At 36.2% G+C, this 6,364-nt stretch overlaps 1 protein-coding gene across 2 annotated transcripts in view; it reads left to right on the forward strand.

Moving 5' to 3' along the window:
• Positions 1-5,118: 5,118 nt before the first annotated feature.
• Positions 5,119-6,364, forward strand: part of pcmtd1 (protein-L-isoaspartate (D-aspartate) O-methyltransferase domain containing 1) — a 24,570-nt gene continuing 23,324 nt past the window's right edge. The window contains exon 1 of one of the 2 annotated variants that reach the window (XM_015038906.1): positions 5,119-5,358. The gene's annotated coding sequence lies outside the window, so the exon portion shown is untranslated. The remainder of the gene's footprint in view (positions 5,359-6,364) is intronic. The other variant, XM_015038915.1, reaches the window with a different exon arrangement.

Here is a 6,364-nt window from a genome sequence, read left to right on the forward strand (position 1 = left end):
AATACCATTTTTTTTTTATTTTTTTTTTCTTTTTTTTTTTTTTTTTTTTTTTTTTTTTTACTATTATTCCTAAACCACACGTTGCTTGCTCAGGAAGTTTTGTGAATAATATTTATTTATGTTTCTTCTCCCTGTTAGTATTTGATGTTTTGTAATGTGAAAATGCTCTTTTTGTGGAACGATATTAGTATGAAATTGTACTGTATTTTCTTTCTTTTCTTTTTTTTTCTTTTACATTAAAATGTAATGGTTTTTTTCAGTTGGGGTAGTTTGTAAAATGGAAACTTCCTATTACTTTTACTATTTCATAATAAACAGATATGCGCTGTGTTGTACAGTTTGTGTATGGTAGAAATAAACTTTTCAAACGGTTGTGTGATTTTTTTTTTTTTTTTTTAGGTTTTAGGTGCACCGGCAATCCAACAATAACGTTGATGCCCGATGGGCAAAAATTTTCATGGGGCAACACTGGCACCTAGTGGTAAATCTGAAATATTACATTAAGAGCAGGGAGTTGGTCCCGGGGAGTAAGTAAGCTCACGTTGAGGAGCTGTTGTAGTTAAATTTATAAAGATCAAACAATCATGACATCCAAGGAGTGACTGAGAACAAATGGCTACATCTTATATGACCAACAAATAATAACCTTACCTAAATTAATTGTATTTCTTCTAAATATTAATTAATCTACTGTTTGTTTAAAAGCATGTCAGCCAAATTTCAGAAGTGGGGTAGAATGTACAGTATGTCACATGTCCCATATTTTCTCTTTACTAAATGAAAAACAATGTGCATCAAACAACACAATATATTTACAGCCCAAAATAATTGGGGGTTGTCATTTTTTAAGCATTTATGTTTTATCATGTCACAAAACTTTAACATATTTTACTGAGATTTTATGTAATAGACAAACACAAATATTGCATGTTTGCGAAGTAAAAGGAAAATGATGCATAGCTCTCAACTTTTTATTCCCAAAAGTGTGGTGTGAAACCATGTTATAGCTGGGTGTCTTTCCTATATGTCTCTGAGGTTTCTTCATCAAGCTTAGAGAGGCTACATGTGCAATGTAGTCTCTGTATGTTTTTCAATTGCCTTGCCACATATCCTGTTTCAGATTAGGTTAGGACTTTGAACCATTCTACCAAATGAGTATTCTTGGATCTTAAACCATATCATTGTCGCTCTGGCTGTATGCCTGGGGTTGTCCTGCTGGAAGGTGAACCTTCATCCTAGTCTCAAATGTTTTACAGCCTCTAACATATTATATTTCCAGATTACTCCATTTAACGTCATTTGGTTTTTCATTAACACTGCAAATTGCCAATGAGGCTTCTTTTTATTTTTCTTCTAACAATTGCTTATTTTTTGTTACCCTTCCATAAATGCCAGTTTTGTGGAGTGCTTGACTAACATTTGCCAACATCTGTCAACAGATATTCCCACCTGAACTTTGGATCTCTCCAGTGTTACTATTAGCCTCTTGGCTTCCCTAAATTTCTCTAACAAATCCCTTCACAGAACAGATGTATTTACACTAAGACATGCAGGTAGACTCTGTTTAGACCTGCATTAGATTGAGGAAAACAATTATTTGCATTTTATTTAGGGTTACCAGAGTAAACAAGGCTGTATACCAACTTTGCACCTACTCCACACTTTTGAGATTTTTTTTTTAAATTTGTCTCATCAAATCACATAAAAAACTACTTTTTGTGAATTTGACAAAATTTTAAAAAATTGCTAATTAAATATGATAACTGTTGGCAATTAGTTAACAAAATAGAAAAAATAATGGACAAAAGACATCAAGTCAAGGATGACTTGTTCATCTCTCTTAGCAAATGTGTCTCTTCTTTTTCCTTAGTTCCTTATAGTTCCTCAGTTTTATTTTATTTACATGTTTGAGTTAAAAAAAAATCACCACTAGGAAAATTGAACACAAAAAACTGAGCTCTGAGTGAAATCAAAGTTTAGTTACTTTGTGGGGTCAATAGTAATTGCACAGTTTTTTTTTTTTTTCTTTTTAGAAAAGGCTAGACTATGTTAAGCCACAACCCAATTACCAGCTTTCTGCCTCAAAAGCAGGTAAAATTAATAAGAAGATGGTAAGGAAAACAATAACTGCCAGCATTTGTCCTTATATGTAACCTCACATGTTGATGTGCATCACCGGAGGAAGCACACAAATTAAAGGGCACCTATTAGAAGTAATCTAAGAGTACTACAATGTAATATTAGTGGCTTTTTAAAATACCCAATGTGTTGGATCCTCTTTAAAATATGGTAGACGATGGTTCTTTAAGCACTGGATTGGCCGCAGATATCAGCTAATTTTGTCTTTGTCATGTGCTAGAGAAGACTAAATGCTGTGCCCCCATTTCCACATCATCTAGACTGTGGCAAAAAAAAAAAATAAAAAAAAAAATAAAAACATTTAAATAAGATATCTGACAAAAGTAAACTTAAAAATTTACAGATAAACAATGTAATCAGAGCTAAAGAGTTAACGGTTAAAATTTTCCGTGTTAGTATGATGTAGAGAAAGTGTCAATGTGCGGACCACAGTTTTCCTAACCTCCTCTCTCCATCCCTCACTTCAGATCTCATGAGACTCTAATTATAACGCAAAAAAACAAACCCTTCTTGTACAGAGGTGTGGATTTTGTTTGATTTAGGGACTCTGAGAGTGGCAGTGAGTGACATTACTAATGATCCTGGATGAGTAGCTATTCAGTTACGAGAGACACTCAAATGTGCGTCAGGGTTTATTTTGAATTAATAGTTTTGGCTCATGCAAGTGGATCTCAGCACCTCTGTTGCGTAACAACACCACTGGGGGAGAAAGTAAGCAAAATCTTCAGGTACAGGAAGAATAACTACTCATAAAAAAATATTTATTTGTGTAAATATATATATATTTTTTTTACGAAAGCTCAAAAAAAAAAGAGAGAGAGAGAAGTAAAAGATAAGGTAGTTCAAAGTGTCTAATTTTCTCCCACACAAGAGGAAGTTTCAGATGCACTAATACATGCAACAAAAGATCACGTGCTGCCTCACACATGAGAAAATTCAGAGGAAAAAGCCCGTTAATGCAAGCTGGCCAGCTCAGAGCCAAAGCGCATGTGATGACCGGAGCTTCTTCCACATTAAACCAGGTGATCATCCATTCCCAATCCTCCACAGCTAAATTTAGGTCTCTCATTATAGGAACTGTGCGGGGTTAGAAGGTGCATGACACTTTCTACAACCTTTCTATTTTTAAATTCTCTTGTCGAAATAATGAACAGGTTGATCACAAGGTACAGTGCTGCTTCCCTCTTCCTTATTTCCTTCACTAAATTTGTAGATATTGGGAGATGCTGATATAAAGATATAAACAGTGATTTTTAAGTAGGGCTCTATAACTTATGCTAACAAAAACAGTATTCTTTACACAGTGGTTTTTGCATCATGTCCTTCCCCTTGTGCGCTCTGAAGAGACCCCATACTGAAGTATAACCAGATGTGTGAACACGTCTTCAGCAGGTAAGCTCCTGCTATATAGTGCTCATTGAAAAAAGTATGGGTGAAATTTTACAATCTACTGTGTCCTTAGAAATGAAGCTTTCTTCTCTGACCTGACAAATAAATCACATTATTGGGACTGAATATTTGCAAAAGTATTCATACCCAATGAAACCCATGATCAAAACCCCTGCGTCCTCTGGGGCCATGAGATGATCCTCACATGCAGATACTGTTTGGAAGAAGGTCCAGCAGAGACTGCACTTTCTATAGCAACTCAATTGTCATCTTTCACATGACCGTTATTTAGTCCATCCTGTGCACATCCATCACTCTGTGGTTTGGTTGTTCCACAAAGAAGGACAGGTGCAAAGTGCCATGAACAACTAGGTCTGCAGAAAATGTCGGCCTTCCTATATTCTCAACAAAGGAAGGCCTACTCAAGCTGTAATAAAGCTATAGCTTGAGTGGTTAACTACTCTGCTGTGAAACAAAAATAAGAAAAACAAAATAAGTATTTTGCCATTTTTCTTTTTCTTTAAATAAACAAAAAATGCTGTACATACTTTTCCTTTCATTTTTTATTTTATTTCTTCTAAAGAAATAATATTTAACATTTGATGTGTACATACATTAAGCAATATGTATGTTTAATCTGTACACTGTGCATGTGAAACAAAAGTCCAATTCCTTATTTGAGGTTTATAAAGCTGATTTTAAACTTTTTTTTTTTTTTGCATTTATTCACATAGCAAAAAGCTTCATTTGTTATATGAGTTTATAAAACAGTACAAATGAATAGATAAGTATGGAGTGGTAGAAAAATTACACATTACAATAAAAATATCTTGAAATTGTATGGTGATTAGATCAAGCTGTGTGGATGCTTTGCATCCACAGGACGAGGAAACTGGTCGGACTCATTTAGTGCGTAGGACTAAATGTAGAGAAATTCTGAAAGAAACCCTGTTTGGGGCGGCAGTAGACTGGGGCATTGAACCGCCCTTCAGCAAAACAGCAACCCATATGTACCTGAAAGCAAATGTCATAAGACATTGTGACTGACCATCAACTCTGACAACATCATTCCCCAAACTTAATATTTTGGTGGCAGAGTCATGCTGTGGGGATGATTTTCTGTAGGAACAGAAAAGCTAATTAGAGATGGAAGGATGTTTGGAGATAATATTGTAAGCAATACTGAAAGAAAACCTGCAGAAACAGACTTGGAGTAAGGTTAATCTTTCAGCATAACAAATACAATAAATATAAATCCTGCGAAAAAACATCCAAATTTTAATTGAAAGGTGACAAAATTAAAAAAAAAAAGTGCAGTTGTGAATATTTTGGCAAACAGTGTATGTTGGAACACAATTACATAACATTTTTCGAATAATAAAAATATAATTGCAACATTTTAGGAGCAAAAGCATCCGGACAGTATGATTCTGCCACCACAACTGCACACCACACTTTTCAGATTTATATAATAAATTGAAATAAAAAACAGATAGATAGATAGATAGATAGATAGATAGATAGATAGATAGATAGATAGATAGATAGATAGATAGATAGATAGATAAGCAACAGTTTCCTTGTTTCGACATTTCCAAACCACGTGACCCGTGTTTACATTTTCCCTCAGCTGTTTCTTTCTTCCTTCTCTCCAGCACAGCGTCTCGCCGTTACAACTCTTATTTTCCCCAACCAAACCACTAAAGTTAGCCCAGACCAGGAGTACTTAGTCTCTGGAAGAGGCTGTTATTGTCTGAAAGTGGCTTTCACTGACCGTCGCATTGCACGGTGCGTTCACTTGCAAGAAGTGAGTAAATGCGACACGACATTGTGAGTATTTTTGTTTTCCTTGTGGTTAAGTTCCGTGTGTTTGCGTTTTACCCGGTTTCATTTTTCTGTTCGGCTGCAGTTATGTCCAGTTAGTGAGGACTTGCACAACACAGTAGCAGCGTTGTGTTTGTGATAGGTTGTGTGTGTAACAGCAGGATAAAGAGCCGAGCTTACCTAACCTGCTTTGTCTCTGTTTTGATGATGGCGTACTCGGGGCCCACCAGAAGCTAACCTTAGCCAGCCCCAATCACACAGCTGTTTTTACACACCTTCTGATAAATAAAATGCTAGCCTCCGAGCTAAAGATCGTATCCACCATAGCATATACAGGTTTTATTTCTCGATGTGAGTATCAGGCTGTTGATACGTGGCAAGGGGGTACTTTTTCCGTCACAAATGTTGACATGATCGACGAGGCTGTGGATTTTTTTTTTTTTTTTTAGTTCTGTGTTGGATTTTTAACACAACTATTACCAGAAACCCACAAGTTGTAATATTTAATTCGTTTTAACAGACTGGTTTTGTGAGTTGCAAGCAGCTAAATAACGGGGTTAATCGCACTGCAGAAAGCTGGCCAGCAACTGCGTTTCAGCTCGACAAGTGGGAACAAAAAACTGCATGAATGCTCAGTCGCAGCACAAACTCTCTGTATGTTTAACAGCAGCTTTATTTAATGCACGACTCCCCGTGGGTTCATCACTATCAGACATGAGTGTTAATAAGGAAGAATGTTGGCTTCTAAAGGCTGAAAAACATTTCATGAAAACGGTGTTGTTGTTTTGCTCCGTCGTCACACGCAGTGAAGGCAGCGTGTTCGGGCCGCGGATTGGCTGAGGCGATTCTGTCTGTGTGGCAACGGGATCACGTGACCAGGCGCACTGTTGATTGGCTTCCTCGGGTGTCAATTGATGTGAATTCAGATCTGTGCATCTCACCGCATTTAAAAAGGCGACCCCCTTTTTTAGTGGGGTTTTCTTTGCTAACGTAAAAAAAAAAAAAAAAAAAA

This window comes from Poecilia latipinna, unplaced genomic scaffold, assembly GCF_001443285.1.
Source record: "Poecilia latipinna isolate Pla-1442-1.1 unplaced genomic scaffold, P_latipinna-1.0 Scaffold27, whole genome shotgun sequence".
NCBI classification, from domain to species: Eukaryota; Metazoa; Chordata; class Actinopteri; order Cyprinodontiformes; family Poeciliidae; genus Poecilia; species Poecilia latipinna.